We start from the raw sequence: 24103 nt of genomic DNA, 5'->3' as shown, positions 1-24103 counted from the left end.
TTCTGCTTGTACATTGTTCAATACTGTAAGTATTGTAAAGACAGAATCCAAGTCTTTGTGTCTGATTTAGGCGTTACTGAAAAAGGGATTTACCATAAAACTTAACTTTTTAAACGTATCATAATATATAAACTTATAACTGACATATTACATACAGTGCACTTCAAAAATTTCAAATCCTGATTCAGCCATCCAGATATTTCACAAGATGACTAACATTTGAGATTTATTAAAATCTAAGTATTATGGTAGATGTTTTCTTTCACTGAGTCCTCTAATTTTTGATTTTTAATGTTAGTATTTCAGTGAATCCCTCTGATTTAGGCCTCAGATTCCAAAAGGAAAGCAATAAAAACACTGTGAAACTCATCAGTAGTGTAATTAGTTTACTTTTTTATTTGGCTATATGCTACTGTAACTTTATGAGTCTGTGCTGTAATGTCTGTATATTCTCTTTTGCTTCCTCCCCTGGTCAGGAGTTGTGTTCAGACCATGTTCCTTATGGTTAGGCGCAATTATTATACATTACACAGCAGCGGCACATTTATAAGATTATCTCAGGACAGGGACTTTTTTTAAACACATCCAATTGTGGAACTTAATATTATTCCAAGATCTAAACGTTCATTGAATTCCACCTATTGCCTAATATGTTGATACAGAGGATAGAACAAAAACAATTAGACAGATGAATGCTAATTGCCCTATATACAGTAAGTGGACAATTCCTTCCTGACTCCATATATGACAACCGGACAAGTTCCCTTGATCAACATCGTTTCATAGAAAAAAGAACCTAGAACTTAAAATATTTTGTTTTTCAGCAAAAGCATCCAGGTCCTTTTCTTTTGTGAATGAGCCATCATAATATCATATGACAGAGAGTTCAATAGTCTTGCTGCATCCAAATGATGATGGAGAAATCTTCTCTTGAAATAGGGGATGCCCCTCTATCATCATTGCAGACCTAGGTGTAAAAAGATCATTACAAATACATTACATCATTACAAGATCACCCCTAAGACATCATTTTTCTAGCTGAATAACCCTAGGTTTCATAACCTTCCTTGGAACTACAGTCCACCAATTCCCTTAATCACCTTTTCTACTTTTCTCTACAGCCGCTCTAATTCAGCTATATCCTTGTTATACACTAGAGCCCAAAATTGTACACAGTATTATAAGTGTGGTTGCACTAGTGATTTATATAGAGGCAAATCTATGTTTATGTCGCAATCTTTACCTCCTTTAATGCATCCCATGAATGTATTTGCCTCGGCAGCAGTGTCCTGGCACTGGTAACTAAACTTGAGTTAGCTGTCCTTCCAAGTCTTTCAGTGACAATTTTACCCATTAATATACCACTAAAAATATAATTGTACATTTCATTTTCTCTGACCAATTGCGTGACCTTCTCTTTATCTACATTGAACTTCAATTGCTATCTCTTAGCCTAAAGGGGCCTTTATACATAGCGATATCGCTAGCGATATCACTAAAGCGTCACTGATTTTGTGACGCAGCAGCGATATGGCTATGTGTGATACTTACCTCCGACCGGCTCCCCCGCTGTCTGTCGCTGATCGCGCGAGATTGTGCAGCTCCATTTCTCGTCGGGTTCTCCCTGCTGGGCTTCCTGCTGGCGCCGATGAGCAATGCGTGGACGCGGGTGGGAGGACGTCAAGATCGCCGCGTCTTAAAGGTAAGTACCGACCGCTGCTGCGTCACTACATCGCTGTGAGATCTGCCTGTGTGGCAGCTCACTAGCGACCATTTAGCGATGCACCAGCGATCCTGACCGGGTCGTATCGTTGTCGGGATCGCTGGTGCATCGCTAAATGTAAAGGGGCTTTAAGTCTCGAACTTACAGAAAACCCCTCTGTAAAGAAATATCCTCCTCGGCATTCATTACCACCTGCAGATATTAAAATTTGACTCTGTATCTTCTCTACAAGGTCATTAATAAGTTAAAAAGGGGGCCCAATGCTCACACTTAGGGTACCCCATCATTAACTGTGACCCAATCAGAGTGTGCTCCATTAATAAAAAGCCTTTTTTCCCATTCAGTGATCTAGTTCTTAATCCTATTGTCAGGAACACCGCACTGAACTTGCTCACTGAGCCAGTGCGTGCGTCCTGAGTAAAGTGAACTGTGCTCAAAGATACCTGTGGAGCTGGCAGCAGCCGAGTAGATGCGTACTTCAGAGCAGCAGGACCTGAAGCACGTGACTGCTAGGGGCATGGCCTAAACTCCAGAGAGCTAGGAGCTGCAAGATAACTCCTAGCAGGGTAACTGCGAGATAAAGTTACCAGGGGGCATAGACAGGGAGAATAGTCAAGACATAGCCAATGAGACACACACAGAGATAGCTGCAAAGGTACAAGAGGGGCGAGCAGAGAATAGTCAGATCACAGGCAATGAGTCATGCACAGAGAGGGAAGTGCAGTACAGAATCAACAGGCAAACTCACAACGGGGAACAGAACCGGGTCAGAACCATATAAACATGCTATAACAACGAACAGGCACAGGCACACAGAGGTCACCACACTCGGCCAAAGGCAAAAGTATAACTGACAGGGATTGGAGCTTCCCGGAGTTTAAGAAGCTCTCTCAGAACCAAAAAGAGGCCACAATCATTAACCCCAGGTGTGCAGGCCAAAACTTGCACTGAGCTCCAGACATTAACCCCTGACATGCAGCTCAAAAACCTGCACTGGGATCATGACTCCTATTACATATACAATGAAACCTTGGATTATGAGTAACCTGGTCTGCGAGCATTTTGCAAGACAAGCTACCATTTAGAAAAAAATGTAACTTGGTAAACAAGCAAGATTTTGCAATACGAGCATCACCTGAGCCCTTCCCAGCCCTCTACTGCTCCCTCTCACAGGGAGATTGTAGGCAATTCTCTCATGCTGGATTTCAGTTGGCATGCCTTTCTCGCCCAGTCAACATTGTATGATCGTTAGAGCATACTGTAACCACATGTGCCTGTATTGAAACAATGGGCCCTGTCAAGAAAAAGGCTAAAAATGAACCTGGTAAGGGGAAGGAGGGTATCACAATGGGAGTTAAGGAAATGATATAAAAGCATGAACATGGTATGCGAGTGTACGATATCACAAAATTGTACAAATCTACATCAACAATTTGCACAAAATTGAAGAAGAAAAAATAAATAATTGGGCTAAATTCTGCAAGCCGAGACACAAGAGTATCAAAGCAATGGCCATGTGCTCTTCTCATGCTGATAAACGAGAAGCAACTAGTAGATGATACTGTGACTGAGAATTTATTCTGCGAGAATGCAAAGGCCTTGTACACTGACCTCGTAAGTAAACTGCCATGTACATCAACTGAAAATGAAGAAAGTTTAAATGCAAGCTTGAGATTGTTTGATAACTTTAATAAGAAAAGTGGTACAGTACTATAGTGCTGTAAGGCATGAAGAGGCTACAAGTTCGGCTGCTAAGACAGCTGAAGCATTCACTGCCGCATTCCAAGAGCTCATTTATTCTGAGCGTTACCTGCCAGAGCAAGTGTTTAACTGTGATGAAGCTGTTAGTTTTTTGGATTAAAATGCCAAGGAGGACCTACAGTTGTGACCAAAAGTATTGACACCCCTGCAATTTTGTCAGATAATACTCAGTTTCTTCCTGAAAATGATTGCAAACACAAATTATTTGGTATTATTATCTTCATTTAATTTGTCTTAAATGAAAAAACACAAAAGAGAATGAAGCAAAAAGCAAAACATTGATCATTTCACACAAAACTCCAAAAATGGGCCAGACAAAAGTATTGGCACCATCAGCCTAATACTTGGTTGCACAACCTTTAGCCAAAATAACTGCGACCAACCGCTTCCGGTAACCATCAATGAGTTTCTTACAATGCTCTGCTGGAATTTTAGACCATTCTTCTTTGGCAAACTGCTCCTGGTCACTGATATTTGAAGGGTGCCTTCTCCAAACTGCCATTTTTAGATCTCTCCACAGGTGTTCTATGGGATTCAGTTCGGGACTCATTGCTGGCCACCTTAGAAGTCTCCAGTGCTTTCTCTCAAACCATTTTCTAGTGCTTTTTGAAGTGTGTTTTGGGTCATTGTCCTGCTGGAAGACCCATGACCTCTGAGGGAGACCCAGCTTTCTCACACTTTCTCACTACATTATGCTGCAAAATTTGTTGGTAGTCTTCAGACTTCATAATGCCATGCACACAGTCAAGCAGTCCAGTGCCAGAGGCAGCAAAGCAACCCCAAAACATCAGGGAACCTGCACCATGTTTGACTGTAGGGACCGTGTTCTATTCTTTGAATGCCTCTTTTTTTCTCCTGTAAACTCTATGTTGATGCCTTTGCCCAAAAAACTCTACTTTTGTCTCATCTCACCAGAGAACATTTTTCCAAAACGTTTTAGGCTTTTTCAGGTAAGTTTTGGAAACTCCAGCCTGGCTTTTTTATGTCTCGGGGTAAGAAATGGGGTCTTCCTGGGTCTCCTACCATACAGCTCCCTTTTCATTCAGACGCCAACGGATAGTACGGGTTGACACTGTCGTACCCTCAGACTGCAGGGCAGCTTGAACTTGTTTGAATGTTAGTCGAGGTTCTTTATCCAACATCCGCACAATCTTGTGTTGAAATCTCTTGTCAATTTTTCTTTTCCGTCTACATCTAGGGAGGTTAGCCACAGTGCCATGGGCTTTAAACTTTTTGATGACACTGCGCACGGTAGACACAGGAACATTCAGGTCTTTGGAGATAGACTTGTAGCCTTGAGATTGCTCACAATTTGGTTTCTCAAGTCCTCAGACAGTTCTTTGGTCTTCTTTCTTTTCTCCATGCTCAATGTGGTACACACAAGGACACAGGACAGAGGTTGAGTCAACTTTAATCCATGTCAACTGGCTGCAAGTGTGATTTAGTTATTGCCAACACCTGTTAGGTGCCACAGGTAAGTTACAGGTGCTGTTAATTACACAAATTAGAGAAGCATCACATGATTTTTCGAACAGTGCCAATACTTTTGTCCACCCTCTTTTTTGTGTTTGGTGTGTAATTATATCCAATTTGGCTTTAGGACAATTCTTTTTGTGTTTTTTCATTTAAGACAAATTAAATGAAGATAATAATACCAAAGAATTTGTGTTAGCAATCATTTTCAGGAAGAAACTGAGTATTATCTGACAAAATTGCAGGGGTGTCAATACTTTTGGCCACAACTGAACATTCCAGAAGAAGAGAATGCAGTGCCCAGTCACAAGCCCATAAAGGACCTTCTCACCCTCTTGTTGTGTGCTATGCAAGTAGAGATTTAAAAGTAAAGCCACTGCTCGGGTATCTTTCCAAGAATCTATGAGCCTTCAAGAAATGTAATGTTCAGTCAGAAGAGCCAGTTATACATTATGTGGAGGTCCAGTACTAAGGCTTGGGTCACTTGTATATTATTTGTTGAGTGGATGAACATGGTCTTTGGTCCGGAAGTGAAAAAAAACAATTTTAGAAAGGTATCTACCACTCAATGTCTTGTGGGTTATGGACAATACTCCTGCCCATCTTCCAGGCCTTGGGAAAGACTAACTGGAGGAATTCAAGTTCATTAACCCTCCGTCAGGCGCAATAGATCTGACAGGCACACAGTAATTAGTTTCACTTCTCTCTCCTTGCCCACTTATCAGAAAACCCCACCCCTCCTAGTTATCTCCTGACTCTACAGGCTCTGTGAAACCTGATATCACAGTGACTCAGCAGACCTTCTAGTGAGCAGATATCAACACTTTGGCTTCTCAGGCACATTGCGCCTGATTTCAACACAAATTGAAAGGTTAGTATTTTCTTTTTTTATTCATCACGATTGTGTATTTAGCTTGTTTTATGAAGGATTAATGCTAAGTTAGTGTACATAAGTACTGTTTTCTTAGACAAAAGGAGGGTGGCTTCTAAGGCACATTGCGCCCTAAAGGTACTGTCACACTTAGCGATGTACCAGCGATCCCGACCAGCGATATGACGCGGTCAGGATCGCTGGTACATCGCTAAGTGGTCGCTAGTGAGCTGCCACACAGGCAGATCTCACTAGCGACATCGCTGGGGACGGGGATCGCTACTTACCTGTCACACCAGGCGATCCTGCGTCCTCCCGCCCGGCTCCACGCGTCGCTCGTCCTCACAGCAGGAAGCGCCACAGGAAGCTGACGACGAGAAACAGTCCTGAACGTTCTCGCGCGATCAGCGATAACCAGCGGGGGAGCCGGTCGTAGGTAAGTATCAGACACAGAGATATCGCTAGCAATATCGCTATAACGTCACTAGTTATAGCGATATTGCTAGCGATATCTCTTAGTGTGACATGCCCTTTACACATACTCTTTCTCTCTTGCTTCAGATTTTCTGCTGCAATGGCCAGAAAACAGTATGATTCATCTAAACCCCTTCATTTAGAAGAAATGAAGATTTTTTTTGTTAGAAGATGATGAGGAAGAACCAGCAGTAATTGAGGATTTAGAGGAATCTAGTGACATTTCATCTGAAGATGAGGTAGCAGAATGTAACACTGATTCTGGAACAGAGCAGGATGGTGATGACACTGATACAGAGGAAACAGACACAGATCTAGCTTATTATTTGGGCAAAGATAAAAATACAAAGTGGAACAAAAAGGCACCCAAGAACAAACAGCGCAGAGAATCCCACAATATTATTACACACCTTCCTGGAGTTATTGGAAGTGCTAGAAAAGCTAAAACTGCAGTGGAAGTACAAAGACGGTTGGAATGCCCCTTGCCCTGCAACACCGGTTGAAGAGATATCGTCCCAAGGACGTTCCAGAACAAACACCGACTCTACCACCTTCTAAAAGACGCAGTTGTACTACCTGCTTATTTGTATCTGGTTTCAGAAGGCTTTCTAAATATGACTGCAAAATATGTAAAGAATCAATCTGCCTTTCCCATGCAACTTTCGTCTGCCAGCCTTGCTTTTCTAAGTGTACCTGTGCTGCTTCTGCTGCAATTGAAACCACTGAAGATGAGTAGAAAATAATTAAGTAACATCTAAGTGCAATATCCTTTAAGTTTTTTTCCATAATTTTATATTTAAGCAATAGTTAAGTAAAGATAACTGGAGCCTATTTGGCGGTACTACCGAAAAGTGGTACTTTTAGTTTTAATAAGTTTATGGTTAATAAATTTTTTTTTTTGCATCTGATTTGGTGTAATCTCTTTTAATACATTCCTATGAAGGTCACTGACTACTTCTATAGTCCTGAAATTGAAATATGTAGCTACTATAGGTGGTTTTCTGACCTGTGCTTGTCAGGCACATTGCGCATGAACTGAGGAGAATCTATATTGCGCCTGACGGAGGGTTAAGGTCAAGTTTTTCTTTCCAACAGCACTCCATTACTGCAGCCTGTAGATCAGCAAGTAATTTCAAACTTTAAGAAGCTATACACCAAAGCGCTGTTTTAGCAATGCTTTGAAGCGACTGAAGAAACATTACCCTATGAGAGTTTTGGAAAAAATATTTCAACATTTTGAGCTGTCTCAAGATCTTCTATAAATCATGGGATTAGGTCATGAAGAGAACCCTCACTTCTGTTTTGGGCAAGTTGTGGTCAGAGAGCATCCTTGAAAATTATGTTGAGGGGTTTGCTGGGTTTGAGTTAATTGCAAATTAAATTGTTTCCTTGGGGAAGACCATGGGGCTGTTGGTGAATGAGTCCCACATTGAAGTGCTGGTGGAGGATCATGGTCAGGAGCTAACCACCAACTAACTGATGGATCTACATCACGAGCAACAGAAGGAGTTATAGAGGTGATCTCGTATCGGGAAGAGAAGGAGGAAAAGTCAGAGGAATCTCTTAATTCAAATGAGGTTCAGGAGATGTGAAAAATGTGGGAAACATTGGAAGATTTTGTTGAAAAACACCACCGAATAAGGCTGTAGCAGTGCAAGCGATAAATCTGTTCAACAACATCGCAATGTCCCATTTCTGCGCAATCCTCAAAATGCAGCAAAAGCAACAGTCATTGGACAGGTTCCTTGTTAAAGTTCTACAAAAAGAAAAAAAATCTGGTGAGGTAACAGTGATTCAGATAGTGAAAGTCATGCTACACAATAACACTTCTCATGTCATCTCTCTTGGTTTTTTGGGATACATCATCACATCTCATTCAACCAGCAGGCAGTAGAGAAGGAACACTTGCTTTGAAGGCTGCAAGAGCTGATGGTTGGAAGCAAGGTCATGTTCCTCAAAATGGAGGGGCAGCGTTCCTGGTATGTGGTGGGTGTAATCTGAGAAGCAAGGGAGCAGGATGAACCCTTCTTGCAAAATGAATTGGCTTGGGAGAGGCTCCTTGAGTTAGCTCATTACGGGGCAACCACACATGAGAGATCGTACTGTCCTTGGGGTTCCCCACCTCCTATGCAGAAGCAGGCAATGGTGCATGTGGCATAAAGGACTATCTCCCATTTACCTGAAGCAGGGTAACTTGCATCCCAAGCTCCTGGAAATCAGGCTCCAGGAAGCAGGTGTAGGCAGGCCCCCCAGCCTCATGAGGAAGAAGAAGAAGCAGACAGCTGAAGAGGATTGCTGTGTTACCCTCCTTGTAATTACTTCCTGGCTTTGCACTTTGTGCAAAGCTTTAATGAGTGTAGGAGAACACAACTACACTTTGTTCACAATATTGACTGTAGCACTACAATTGGTGCCTTCAAGGGTGTATGGATGTAATTTTTGGCATTCTCTGCTCTGTGTGCAGAGCTTTCAGTACCATAATACTATAGCTACACTTTGTTCATAATAATTGAATGAGGTACTACAGTTGGTGCCTTCAAGGGAGTATGGATGACCCTGCTTTCAATCTTTGGCAGGCTTTGCACTGTGTGCAGAGCTTTTATGAGTGTAGGAGTACCACAACTATACTTTTTCACAATATTTGTGAGGCAACACAGTTGTCTACAAGGGTACAAGGGTGTATGGATGATCCTTCTTGTAATTTTTGGGATGCTTTGCACTTAGTACATAACATTTATGAGTCTAAGAGTACCACAACAGTTGAAACCAGAAGTTTACATACACTATAAAGAAAGACACATATGCATGTTTTTCTCAATATCTGACATGAAATCAAAATAAACCATTCCTGTTTTAGGCCAATTAGGATTACCGTAATTATTAATGTTTGTCAAATGCCAGAATAATGAGAGATATAATGTTTTAAGGCATTTTTATTACTTACTGCAAAGTCAAAAAGATTACATACGTTTAATTAGTAAATGAATAAATAAAGGAAGATACCTCGCTCCAAATTTCATAGGACAATTCAGTAATGTTAAAAGTGAAAGTGAAAGTAAACGTCCTGCCCTTCACACATAAACCCAATACTCATAGCATGCAGGAGACACAAATCTACCACACCAGCAATAATTCACTAATGAGCGGTGAATGATCCACAATGGCACTGGATAGGTATGTGACAAACTGGGAGGATGAGGTGAATGAGCTTGGCTGACTGGAGTGCAAGTAGTGAATAGAGCCGGGCAGAGCCAGGACCGCTCCGGCCGGTAGCGTCCTGGATGCAAGGTTGAATGGTGGCCGACACTGTCCTGCACTGACAGCATGTGATGTCACAGGCTAAGGCCTGTTTCACACTTATGTTTTCCTTGTCAGTTGGTACCCGCCAAAAAGGCGGAGAACGGATCCGCGGGCAACGATAAACCAACGTGAGCTACCGGACCGTTGGTGCGCTGGGATCCGCCGATATGTGAATTTTAAAGGAACCGCGCTGAAAAAAAAACATAATAATAATCTGGGAGCGGGCAGGCATCTTGCGGGATCTGGGAGCGGGCAGGCATCGCGCGGGATCCGGGAGCGGGCAGGCATCTTGCGGGATCCAGGAGCGGGCAGGCATCTTGCAGGATCCGGGGATGATTGGCATCTCACGGTAAAAGGAGAGAGAGAATTTTTTTCCTGCGGCCGGTATTTAGGGTTAAATCTCCCAGAGTAGCAAAAATGCGGATCCGACATTGCAAAAAACGTTGCATTGTCCATCCAGTGATATCAGCGGATGCCAAAATTTTGGCGGATCCGCAAAATATCGGATCCAACGGATGCACATCCTTCAAGTTCCGCCGATATTGCAAGTCTATGGGGGAAAAAATGGATCCGCCAAGAAGAATGGTGGATCCTTTTTTTTACCAAATCGGCGGATCTTGACTGATGCTGACAATCGGATTTGTGAAACAGGCCTAAGGCTGCGGAGCCTAGCTTGGGCCAAAAACCTATGCGTTTCAAAGGCAAAACGTGCTTCTCCATCAGGGTTACCGCCCACCCAGTCTAGCTGTCATATATAGTGTGTGTATGGTCAAACACCTGTTTAACTCTTGGATTAATCACTCACCCCCACCCTCCCAATAGATGGCTATTTAATGATTAAGACTGTGTCATACGTTTAGAAAAGAGAAAGAACGGCCATAATGTATACCTCACATAAATAGGATATAATATTGAAAATAATTAGAAATATTAAAAACTATAACTTTATTATGTTAATATTACAATTTTTTTTAGCACTTTAATATAAATAAAAAACTATGCACATAAAATTAATATGCTCCACCTGCTGCGAATACTCATGCAAAAAGCAGATATCCAAAATATGAATGTGGAGGATATGGTAGGGGATGGCAAATGCATACACCTTAAAAAATTCTTTAGAAAATATTCATAAAATCACATAGTGTGGATATAGCTAATTAGAATAGTCGTAAACAGCTTCTATGTAAGCATTTCACAATATTAATATAGGTTACAGACGTTGTCCTATTGCATACCGAATATTAGTGTAGCTGGTGAGGATAATAATTAAAATTACTTATATATAAATACCCCTTGTAGATGAACTAAAAATCCAGTTTAAATAAGAATAAAAATAGAATAGATATGAAAGAACTGGTTAAAAATAGTTATATGTATTCATTTGTGTACAATAATATTAGAAGGCATATAGTTCCAGTTCATGATTCAGGCCTTTAGGGGGCCAAACTGTCCAAGGAGAATATCCAATAGGACTCTGCTCTAGACATTGCCTTGAGGAAATCGCCCCCTCTCTGGTTCTAATGGACCACCTGAATGCCGCAGAAATGGATGCCTTTCAAAGATTGGCTATGTTTATCTTTAACCCCTTTCCTACATTGGACGTAATATTCTGTCCATGTGACCTGGGAACTAAGTCCCAAGGATGGAATCTTACATCACATGCGATCAGCGGTGCTCACGGGGGGAGCGCAGCTCATCACGGCCGGGTGTCAGCTGATTATCACAGCTGACACCTGGCACTATGTGTCAGGAGTGATCTAACATGATTGCAGTGTACTGGGGGTTTAGGGAAGCATCGGCAGGGAGGGGGCTCCCTCCATGTTTCCCTGAGACCCCCGCAGCAGCACAATGTGCAGCGCTGCTGCGGGGCCTCCTTCCCTGCAGGTCCCCGGATCCAATTTGGCGGTGGGGACCTCTGGGGGCCTGCAGGGAGCCGGCTTCCTCACTGCCTGCTAAAAGCAGGCAGGAGGAAGCCTGCAGCAGCGCCTGTCAGATCGCTGATTTGACACAGCGCTGTTCTAAGTGTCAGATCGGTGATCTGACAAAAGACAGTGATGTCCCCCCCGGGAGAATATAATAAAGTTAAAAAAACACTTGTAAAAATAATTTTAAAAAATCACTAAATAAATAAAAAAAAAATATTCCCTAATAAATTCTTTTTTTTCAAAATAAAAAGAAAAAAACAATAAAAGTACACAAATTTAGTATCGCCACGTCCATAACGACCCGCCCTATAAAACTATCCCATTAGTTAACCCCTTTAGTGAACCCCTTAAAAAAACAAAGCAATAAATAATGCTTTATTATCATACCACCGAGCAAAAAGTGCAATAACGCGTGATCAAAAAGACGGATATGAATAAACACGGTACCGCTGAAAATGTCATCTTGTCCGGCAAAAACGAGCCACCATACAGCATCATCAGCAAAAAAAATAAAAAAGTTTATAGCTCGCGGAATAAAGCGATGCAAAAATAGTTTTTTTATATAAAATTGTTTTTATTGCATAAAAGCGACAAAATGTAAAAAAACGACATAAATAAGGTGTCGCTGTAATCGTACTGACCCGAAGAATAAATCCCCTTTATCAATTTTACCACACACGGAACAGTGTAAACGCACCCCCCCAAAAGAAATTCATGAAATGCTGGTTTTTGTTCATTCTGCGTCCCAAAAATTGGAATAAAAAGCGATCAAAAATGTCACATGCCTGAAATTAGTACCAATAAAAACGACAACTTGTCCCACAAAAAACTAAGCCCTCACATGACTCTGTGGTTCAAAATACAGAAAAATTATAGCTCTCAAAATGTGGTGATGCAAAAATTATTTTTGCAATAAAAAGCGTCTTTTAGCATGTGACAGCTGCCAAACATAAAAACCCGCCATAAATAGTAAATCAAACCCCCGCTTAGGGAAAAATAATAAAATAAAAAAATGTATTTATTTCCATTTTCCCATTAGGGTTAGGGATAGGGTTAGGTCTAGGGCTGAGATTAGGGTTAGTGGTGTGTTGGGGTTAGGGTTGGAGTTAGAATTGGGGGTTTCCACTGTTTGGGCACATCAGGGGCTCTCCAAACGTGACATGGCACTCGATCTCAATTCCAGCCAATTTTGCGCTGAAAAAGTCAAACGGCGCTCGTTCCCTTCCGAGCACTGCCATGCGCCGAAACAGTGGTCCCCCCACATATCAGGTGTCAGCATACTCATGACAAATTGCACAATAACTTTTGCAGTCCAATTTCTCCTTTTACCCTTGGTAAAATAAAAAAATTGGACCTGAAGTTTTTTTGGTGAAAAAAAGTTAAATGTTCATTTTTTTAAAACATTCAAAAAATTCCTGTGAAGCACCTGAAGTGTTAATAAACTTCTTGAATGTGGTTTTGAGCAACTTGAGGGGTGAAGTTTTTAGAATGGTGTCACTTTTGTGTATTTTCTATCATATAGACCCCTCAAATTGACTTTAAATGTGATGTGTCCCTAAAAATAAAATGGTGTTGTAAAAAGGAGAAATTGCTGGTCAACTTTTAACCCTTATAATTTCCTAACAAAAAAAAATTTTGGTTCCAAAATTGTGCTGATGTAAAGTAAACATGTGGGAAATGTTACTTATTAAGTTTTTTGTGTGCGATATCTTTGTGATTTAAGGGCATTAAAATTCAAAGTTGGAAAATTGCGAAATTTTCTAAATTTTTGCCAAATTTCCATTTTTTTCACAAATAAACATAAGTTATATCAATGAAATTTTAACACTAACATGAAATACAATATGTCACGAGAAAGCAATGTCAGAATCACTGGGATCCATGGAAGCGTTCCAAAGTTATTAACTCATAAAGGGACAGTGGTCAGAATTGTAAAAATTGGCCTGGGTATTAACGTGCAAACCACCCTTGGGAGTAAAGGGGTTAAAGTGGTGAGAGAGAGGGTGTCCTATAAAGCCTTTGCGAATATTAGAAAAGATACATTTAATTAGTATTTGGTGCCATTGCCTTTAAACTGAATGACTTGGGTCAAATGTTTGGGATATCCTACCACAAGCGTCCTCCTGACAAAACTGGTGTAAATGATCCAGGTTTGTAGATCGCCTAGCTCGCACCTGACTTTTCAGCTTTGGTCATAAATTTTCAATAGGATTGAGATCAGGGCTTTGTGGTAGCCACTCCAAAGCATTGACTTTGTTATCCTTAAGCTACTATGTTACCATTTTGGCAGTATGCTTCGGGTCATTGTCCATTTGGAAGACACATTTCCAGCCAAGCTTTAACTGGCTGATGTCTTGAGATGTTTCTTCAGTATTGCCACATAATCTTCTTTTCTCATAATGCCATCTATTCAATTTTAGTTTCTTCAGACCACAGGACATAACTCCAAAAATTAAAGTCTTTATTCCTGTGTGCATTTGTAAACATTAATCTGGCTATTTTATGTTTCTTTTTGAGTAATGACTTCTTTCTGGCAGAGTGGCCTTTCAGCCCATGCTGATACAGTACTCGTTTCACTCTGGATATTGACACAATCTTACCAGCTTCTGCCATCTTCATCACAAGGTCTTTTGCTTTTGTCCTTGAGTTGATATGCACATGTCAGACCAAAGCGCATTCATCTCTGCAACACAGAACCCTTCTCCTTCTTGAGCAGTATCATGGCTGGACATTACCATTTTGTTTGTACTTGCGTATAATTGTTTGTACAGATGAACAAGGCACCTTAGGTATCTTGAAATTGTACCCAAAGATGATTCAGACTTGTGCACATCCACAATGCTCTTCCTGATATCTTTGCTGATTTCTTTAGACTTTCCCATGATGCTACACAAAGAAGCAGTGTGCTTCAGGTGTGCATTAAAATACATCCACAGGTGTGTCTCTAATGCATATGTTACAAAAAAAACACATGACATCATCATATGGGCAGTTCAGAAATGTTTAAAGGCATAGCGTCATGATCCAGGCCAGGGTTTGTTTCTTGTTATTCTCTCCCCAGTCTGGTCATGCGGGGGTTAACCTTCTCTGCCTCGTTTTGGGTTCTGTGTGGCTATTTCAGTCTGCTGTGGCCGGCAGACCAATGTCAGTGATAGTTCATGCTTCCGAGCTAGAGCAGCTGAACCCCTTGATACCGTGTTTTGTCCTCTGCCTATTTACTCTGTTCCCGAGACTTCCCTTTCCTGGCATCCTGCATGTCTTAGTGTTCACTCGCTGTGCTTGGACCTCTTGGTATGTGACCAGTCTTGTCTTCTGACATGTTTGACTGTCTCATGTCTTGGTTATCTCTGCTCCCATCTGCCTCTGACTTCTGGCTTGCTGTGACCTCTGGTACTTCTTTGCCTGACTGTTCCTGACTCTGCTCGTCTGACCACTCTTTTGCCACAGGGTGGTGCCTGTGCTGCTGCAGTGATGCTACGCTGTGTGTGCAACCTCTCTTCCCTCACCAGCATCCACTGGTGGATGTTGCGCTATACTGCACTGCAGCAGCATTACACATAGTAATCTTAGTGTATGTAAACTTTTGACTTTGCAGTAAGTAATAAAAATGCCTTCAAACATTCTCATTATTCTGGCATTTGACAAATATTAATAATTATGGTAATCTTAATTGACCTAAAATGGGAAAAGTTTATTCTGATTTCAGGTCAAATACTGAGAAAAACTTGTATATGTGTCTTTTGATATAGTGTATGTAAACTTCTGATTTTAACTGTACTTGGAAAAATTGAACATGACGTCTATGAGGCCCTCCTTTATGTCTAATACAGAGTGTATAAGAATCCCTCTTCCATCTCATTTTTGGCAGTTCTTGCTTTTTTCATAAATTAGACTGAAATTTCCAATTTTTTAAACACAAATTTAAAAAAAATAATACAAATTAATAAATTCAATTTTGGTTTACTTTAACTATTGTTTTTTTAAATCCTTTTTTCATCATTGCCGTATATACAAGTAATTATAAAGGAAAGAATGTTTCTTTAAATTTTTTTTCCTACAAACTCTGATTTCTCATTGATTTTGAATGTTTTATTCTCAGTCCTTAACCCCTTCCCGACCTGTGACACAGCGTATGCGTCATGAAAGTCGGTGCCAATCCGACCTATGACGCATACCCTGTGTCATGAATTCAAAGCCCCCCTGCGGGTCGGGTGATCGGGGTCAATGAAAGGTCACCTGACCCGCAGATACAGGGGGCTTTGTAATTCACCACAGGGGGCGTGGCTTCGCCCCTACGTGGCTACGATCGCTCTGATTGGCTGTTAAAAGTGAAACAGCCAATCAGAGCGATAGTAAAATTTCATCAATGAAAATTGATGAAATATTACAATCCAGCCATGGCCGATGCTGCAGTAGCATCGGACATGGCTGGAGACACCGATTTGACCCCCCCACCAGCGATCGCCCCCCCTGCCACTGAATGACAGCGGCGATCTGCCGCCGCTGTCATCATCTGCCCCCCCTCCCATTCCCTTCGCTCCCCACCAGCTTCCGATCCTCCCCTCACCCACTCTCACGGCCCCCGGCACCTTCCAAGTCCCCCCGTCGCTCCCGGTGTCCGGCGGGTCCGGTTCATGGGCGCCGCCATCTTAGAAAATGACGGGCGCATGCGCAGTGCGCCCGCCCGAATCTGCTGGCTGCAGATTCCATTATTTCATTTTCATCACTCTCAGAGTGATGAAAATGAAATAAAAAGTAAATGAACCCCCCGATTATCACCCCCATAGGTATGCAGAACTAATAAAATAAAGAAAATATTTTTATCTTTATTTTTCCATTAGGGTTAGAGTTAGGGTTGGAAAGAGGGTTAGGGTTAGGGTTGGAAAGAGGGTTAGGGTTGGAAAGAGGGTTAGGGTTAGGGTTGGAAAGAGGGTTAGGGTTGGAAAGAGGGTTAGGGTTAGGGTTGGAAAGAGGGTTAGGGTTAGGGTTGGAAAGAGGGTTAGGGTTGGAATTAGGGTTAGGGTTGGAAAGAGGGTTAGGGTTGGAAAGAGGGTTAGGGTTGGAAAGAGGGTTAGGGTTGAAAAGAGGGTTAGGGTTGAAAAGAGGGTTAGGGTTAGAATTAGGGTTAGGCTTGTGGTTAGTGTTATGGTTAGTGTTGGGGTTAGGGGTGTGTTGGGGTTAGGGTTGTGGTTAGGGGTGTGTTGGGGTTAGGGTTGGCGTTAGAATTGAGGGGTTTCCACTGTTTAGCCACATCAGGGGATCTCCAAACGCGACATGGTGCAACCTTTGATTCCAGCCAATTTTGCGTTCAAAAAGTCAAATGGTGCTCACTCCCTTCCAAGCCCCGACGTGTGCCCAAACAGTGGTTTACACCCACATATGGGGTATCAGCGTACTCAGGAAAAATTGCACAACAACTTTTCAGGTCTAATTTCTCCTGTTACCCTTGGGAAAATAAAAAATTGGGGGCTAAAAAATTATTTTTGTGGAAAAAAAATGTTTTTTTCATTTTCATGTCTCTGCATTATAAACTTCTGTGAAGCACTTGGGGGTTAAAAGTACTCACCATACATCTACATAAGTTCCTTGGAAGGTCTAGTTTCCAAAATGGGGCCACTTGTGGGGGTTTCCACTGTTTAGGCACATCAGGGACTCTGCAAACGTAATGATGACTGCAGACTATTCCATCAAAGTCTGCATTTCAAAACATCACTACTTCCATTCCGAGCCCTGACGTGTGCCCAAACAATGGTTCCCACACATATGGGGTATCAGCGTACTCAGGACAAACTGGACAACAACTTTTGGGGTCCAATTTATCCTGTTACCCTTGTGAAAATAAAAAATTGCGAGCTAAAAATTCATTTTTTGAGGAAAAAAAAAGATTTTTTATTTTCATGGCTCTGCGTTACAATCTTCTGTGAAGCACTTCAGGGTTCAAGGTGCTCACCACACATCTAGGCAAGTTCCTTATGGGGTCTAGTTTCCAAAATGGGGTCACTTGTGGGGGGTTTCCACAGTTTAGGAACATCAAGGGCTCTGGAAATGTAACATGATGCCCGCAGACCATTCCATCAAAGTCAGCATACCAAAACGTCACTACTTCCCTTTCGAGCCCTGACGTGTGCCCATACAGTGGTCATCCCCCACATATGGGGTATCAGCGTACTCAGGACAAACTAGACAACAACTTTTGGGGTCCAATTTCTTCTGTTACCCTTGTGAAAAAAAAATTGCGGGCTAAAAATCATTTTTTTTAGGGAAAAAAATGATTTTTTATTTTCACGGCTCTGCGTTACAATCTTCTGTGAAGCACTTGGGGGTTCAAGGTGCTCACCACACATCTAGATAAGTTCCTTGGGGGGTCTTGTTTCCAAAATGGGGTCCCTTGTTTTCTACTGTTTAGGCACACAGGGGCTCAGCAAATGTAACATGATGCCCGCAGACTATTCCATCAAAGTCAGCATTTCAAAATGTCACTACTTCCCTTCTGAGCCCCGACGTGTGCCCAAACAGTGGTCTCCCCCCACATATGAGGTATCAGCGTACTCAGGACAAACTGGAAAACAACTTTTGGGGTCCAATTTATCCTGGTACCCTTGTGAAAATAAAAAATTGCAGACTAAAAAATTTTTTTTTAGGAAAAAAGATTTTTTATTTTTACTGCTCTGCATTATAAACTTCTGTGAATCACCTGGGGGTTCAAAGTGCTCACTATGCATCTAGATAAGTTCCTTAGGGGGTCTAGTTTCCAAAATGGGGTCATTTGTGGGGGAGCTCCAAAGTTTAGGCACACTGGGGATCTCCAAACACGACATGGTGTCCGCTAACGATTGGAGCCAATTTTCATTTCAAAAAGTCAAATGGCGCTCATTCCCTTCTGCGCCCTGCCGTGCACCCAAACAGTGCCCCCCCCCCACATATGGGGTACCAGCGTACTCAGGACAATCTGGACAACAACTTTTGTGGTCCAATTTCTCCTGTTACCTGTTACCCTTGTGAAAATAAAAAATAGCATGCTAAAAAATCATTTTTGAGGAAAAAAAATGATTTTTTATTTTCACTGCTCTATGTTATAAACTTTTGTGAGGCACTTGGGGGTTCAAAGTGCTCACTACACATCTAGATAAGTTCCTTAAGGGGTCTAGTTACCAAAATGGTGTCACTTGTGGGGGAGCTCCAATGTTTAGGCACACAGGGGCTCTCCAAACGCGACATGGTGTCCGATAACGATTGGAGCTAATTTTCCATTCAAAAAGTCAAATGGCGCTCCTTCCCTTCCGGGCCCTGCCCTGCACCCAAACAGTGGTTTATGACCACATATGAGGTATTGGTGTGCTCAGGAGAAATTGCCCAACAAATTTTAGGATCCATTTTATCCTGTTGCCCATGTGAAAATGAAAAAACTGAGGCTAAAAGATAATTTTTGTGAAAAAAAAGTACTTTTTTTTTTTTTACAGATCAATTTGAGAAGCACCTGGGGGTTCAAAGTGATCACTATGCATCTAGATAAGTTCCTTGGGGGGTCTAGTTTCCAAAATGGGGTCACTTGTGGGGGAGCTCCAGTGTTTAGGCACACAGCGACTCTCCAAACGCGACATGGCAACCGCTAAATATTCCAGCATATTTTCCATTCAAAAAGTCAAATGGTGCTCCTTCCCTTCTGAGCCCTGCCGTACGCCCAAACAGTGGTTTATGACCACATATGAGGTATCGGTGTACTCAGGGGAAATTGCCCAACAAATTTTAGGATCCATTTTATCCTGTTGCCCATGTGAAAATGAAAAAATTGATGCTGAAAGGAAATTTGTTTTGGAAAAATTAAAATGTCCATTTTTTCTTTCCACATTGCCTTAGCTGTTGTGAAACACCTGAAGGGTTAATAATCTTCTTGAATGTGGTTTTGAGTAGCTTGAGGGGTGCAGTTTTTAGAATGGTGTCACTTTTGGGTATTTTCTGCCATATAGACCCCTCAAAGTGACTTTAAATGTGAGGTGGTCCCTAAAAAAAATGGTTTTGTAAATTTTGTTATAAAAATGAGAAATCGCTGGTCAAATTTTAACCCTTATAACTTCCTAACAAAAAAATATTTTGCTTCCAAAATTGTGCTGATGTAAAGTAGACATGTGGGAAATGTTATTTAGTAACTATTTTTTGTCACATAACTCTCTAGTTTAACAGAATAAAAATTCAAAATTTGAAAATTGCGAAATTTTCAAAATTTTTGCCAAATTTCTGATTTTTTCAAAAATAAACGCAAAAATTATCGACCTAAATTTACCACTAACATGAAGCCCAATAGGTCACGAAAAAACAATCTCAGAATCGCTAGGATGCGTTGAAGCGTTTCAGAGTTATTACCTCATAAAGGGACACTGGTCAGAATTGCAAAAAATGGCCAGGTCATTAAGGTCAAAATAGGCTGGGTCATGAAGGGGTTAAAGTGTCACACCATTATTCTCAGCAGTGATGTGGGAGTCAGAGATGCTGCCAGTGGTCTTCCCCATGCTGTTCTCCTTCCATTTAGCACTTTTCCCATCCATTTAAACATTTTCACTACACCTCAGACCTCCATGTAGGGTCTGCTGGAATAATGCTTGGATTTTCCATTGACTCCCATTATCCCTCGTTATGCCAAACGAGCATTCGAGCTTTAGAAATTTCTCAGTTTAAGTAATAAGCATCCAAGCATTTTAGTGCTCGCTCATCCCTAATCATCAATTAAAAGTCATGGACAAGCCCTTAGCTTAAGGACCTCTGCTTTTCAACAGAGATTATGTACCATTATGCATTATATTTTTATCTTTGAACAGATTTCCCGTAAATGTTTATGATAATACTAAATTTATACAGTTTTATTAAAAAATGTTTTACATTTGTACAATGAATACACACTTTGAAAAAATGTTTTTGATTTTCTGTTGCCATATTCTAAGAGCCATACATTTTGCAATTTTCAATCAACATAGTAGTTTAAGGAATTATTTTTTGTGCAGCAAGCTATAACCTTTGTTGTTTTTTAAAAAAAAATTTATTAGAATTTTACATACTTTTAAGGAGTGGGTGAGGGTAACAAGGAAGGGAGGGCGAGAGGGAAGGCATTCAAAATTAGAAACCTAGAAAACTCTTGCACAAGTATTTTGTGCAGTAACATTAATATAAACATACATTAAAATACAGATATGCAATAAGATGAGTGTATTGGGTCAGTACTAAGTAGGGGTTCAATAACCGAGCAAAGAAGACAGGATGATTGGTCTTGTCAATAAACAGTTGGGGTTTAAATTTATGGTTCTAGGTGTCCCACTTCCTAGAGTACCTAGCTAGGCCGTTGTAAATTATAGCGAAGCGATGTTCCAGTGAGCTGTGTAGAAGCATCCTTTCCAGAAACTCAGAGAAAGTAGGAACCTCAGGTTTTTTCCAATGTATTGCTATTAAATTCTTAACCACTAGAAAAATGTGAATTATAACGTAGCGGAAGGATGATTCAATTTCATCTAAGTTGATTGACAAAATAGTAGCATAAGAGTGAATCTGGAAGTGTCTGTTGAGCAGTGAGTGTATGTGTAGAGATATTTGGTTCCATAGTGGTTTTATTTTAGAGCAACTCCAAAACATGTGTAATAAATTGCCAGGTAGACTGCAGTTTCTCCAGCATGAAGGTGTCATGATCCAAGGTGGATCTGACAAGTAAATGGACGATGTGAACTTTTTTCCTTTGTCTTGGTGCCAAAGTGGGTTGATTGCCCCCGGTAGCCATTAGAATTATTAAACGTGGTGTCGTTCATTCTAAGTTGGCCCGGTGGTGGTGAGCGGTAGTGCACTTTAGTTTCTTTGGTTTAATGTGCACGTAATTATAAAACAGGTGTGATGCTCTATAAATGAGTGTCAGGTGTGTTTGTTCACAGTTGGTGATATTGTGAGTTAGTCATTCTCAAGGAAGCCTGGGTGAAAGAAGGAGCTGAATGAGAATCCTAGGCAGCCCAGCCAGAGGGGTTGAGTCAGCTATGGTGTCTGCATGGAGGGCTGGCATGGCGTGGTGGAGTCGCAGTTTATGGTGTCAGCAGGAGGTGCTTGCATGGCTTGGTGGAGTGGCGACGATGGTGAGAGTTGCACTCAGCATGCTGGACTTGGTTGCTGAAAACTGGACTCAAGCATGCTGGACTTTTTGGCAGAAGCTGGACTCCTCTTTGGGACTCTGTTTATTGGGCAGCTACAACTGGTGGTGGACTATGCTCCAAGGCTTCACTATGGTGATGGATCCGGGTGGAGGAGAAGATGCACGCAGATGGTGGGCTCTGTTGCTAGGAGCATACGCAACAGAGCAAAGTTAAGTGGTGTTTCCCCTGTATTGTTATTTTCCCTTGTGTGTGTTTAGTGCAGTGGTGGGATTAGTTTCCGCACCGACCAATTCCCTAGTGAGGGTTTAGGGTCAGGGCGAGTCAGGGTTTTAAGGTCCCTGTGCGTCGCCCGGTGCGGAACCGGCATAGGGAACGTTAGGAGTGTAGGGACTCTGGCTCAGGGAAGTGCAGGAGGTCTCCACATCCCTATTCCCTATCGCAGGGCCCACCATTGTTAATGTTACCCAGATTCCCCTTTATTATTTAAATTCACCTTACTGGAGGTGGGGTTTCCAGACTATTGTATAAATACGTGTAATACCTAAATTCGCCAGTTGGAGGCGGTGTATCCAGCTGCACGTCTTATTATTTAAATTCGCCCAACTGGAGGCAGTGTATCCAGGGTCACGTGTGTCATATGGGTTTGCCTTGCGGTACTCGCTGCGTCCAGACACACGTGACCGTGACATTATCACCAACCCCACATTTTTTCTTCTGGTTAGCCTTGGCCATGTGGAGACCGCTTAGTAATTGTTACCGGGCCTCCATGAGGTGAGTGAGGAGCGGCATGGTGTGTTAGAGCCGCTGCAGCAGTAGTTATCAGGGTCTGGGGCCTTTCCTTGGGCTCAATCAGAAAATCAAATGGTGGCTGCGGTCTGGCAAAAAGCCCCTAGAGTCGCTGCTTGGTAGCGGGACTTGCTCATGCATGCGGAGGTACCCAGGCAGGTGGGAAGAGTTGGTGCCCCACGGAGCTGCCTGGTATTCCCCGAGGAGAAGGGGTACATCCCTGTGGTGAGCAGACTGGTGTATAGTCCGCGGGGCTCACGCCAAATCTTCCATACCATTGAAGAAGCTGCCCCCTCCTGCGTCCAGACACACGTGACTGTGACAGAAGGAAAGTTGATAGTAGGGTCTATATGGGCCAGTCGTGTTAGGGTGTAATATCAACGTGGAAGAACTTTATAAAATGATTCTTGTAAAGTCATGGAAATATTGGATGAATAGGATTGGCTAATAGCCTTTTCCCATTGATCCATGTTCAAGGATACATTTAAGTCCTTTTCCCACCTTATCATATATACGTTTTAGTCAATTGATTTGTCTTAGTTAAAATAAAGATAAATATTTTGATACTCCAGATTAGTTACTATTACTATTGGTGTTGTTGTGGTACTATTTCAGAGGGAGGTGATTTTTGGCTCAAAAATTTACGGATATTGTCTTTCAATATCGTATAATGTATGCAATGTGTATATTTGAAACTAAACTTATCCTAAAATTCTCTAAATGGAATGAAATTGTCACCATTATGTAGGTCTTTCATTTTTTTGCGGTTTTTCCAGTTATCCGGGAGATTAAATTTATAAATACGGGCTATTAAAGAAATTGGGAAATTTGCAAACAGTAGTTGTCTGTTGCTGCTTTTAGTTGGTTTGGCTAGTGTTTTTCAAGCAAAAATTATTGCCTGGAAAATTGTAGATAGGGGTGATAGAGGATAGTGATTTAAACAGATGATTAAAAATAATTTCCTGGAAAGGAATGTTTTTATTTAATGAAAGTTCTAGTTGTGTCCAGGCCGGTGTTTTATCCTGGTTAAACCAGTGTAAACTGTGTCCGATAAGATTGGAGAGGTAATAAGCCTTAATATTGGGTAAACCCAACTCTCTGCTGTCTTTGGATTTATAAGTTATATTGACAGCTACTTTTGGTCTCTTGCCCTTCTAGATAAATGTGTTGATGGTGGATTGGAACTTACCTAAGTACTGGGTTGGTATGATTAATGGAAAGGTCCTGAAAATGTAAAGTATTTTAGGTAAAATTATAGTGTTAGATAGCAAAATCTTTCCCAACCAGGACAAGCTTAGTTGTCTATAACTGAGAAGTTCATTTGTAATGTTTTTGATAGCATATTCCATATTGGATGACATGGTTTGATTAATATTTTTAGTAATGTTAATAACTAGATAGTTCATAACGCTATCCTTCCAATCAAAACAAGTAGTTTGACCTAAATTAACAACTGTTTGGTGGTCTAGAGAGAAGTATAGTCCCTTTGATTTTTGTTTGCTGATTTTGAAATGGGAAATTTTAAAGAAATCTTCAAAAATTGATAACATGACTTCTTCTGACTTTGTTGGATCTTTTAAAGTCAAAAGAATATCATCAGCAAAAAGGCTGATTTTGTAATGTTTCAAAACCAATAATGTTGGGGTTTATTCTTATTTTTTCTTAC

At 41.4% G+C, this 24103-nt stretch overlaps 1 protein-coding gene and 1 long non-coding RNA gene across 7 annotated transcripts in view; one reads left to right on the top strand and one right to left on the bottom strand.

Moving 5' to 3' along the window:
- Positions 1–24103, top strand: part of GABRG3 (gamma-aminobutyric acid type A receptor subunit gamma3) — a 1013315-nt gene that overhangs the window by 102604 nt on the left and 886608 nt on the right. The gene's annotated exons all lie outside the window — the stretch shown is intronic.
- LOC141046835 (uncharacterized) overlaps positions 836–24103 on the bottom strand; it is a 164743-nt gene continuing 141475 nt past the window's right edge. Inside the window, exon 4 of the long non-coding RNA XR_012219669.1 lies at positions 836–967. This is a non-coding gene — a long non-coding RNA (uncharacterized lncRNA). The remainder of the gene's footprint in view (positions 968–24103) is intronic.

The sequence above is a fragment of the Dendrobates tinctorius genome, unplaced genomic scaffold (genome assembly GCF_039654945.1).
Source record: "Dendrobates tinctorius isolate UK_male_01 unplaced genomic scaffold, ASM3965494v1 ptg000121l, whole genome shotgun sequence".
Classification (NCBI taxonomy): Eukaryota; Metazoa; Chordata; class Amphibia; order Anura; family Dendrobatidae; genus Dendrobates; species Dendrobates tinctorius.
This window is presented reverse-complemented; position numbering and strand designations above follow the sequence as displayed.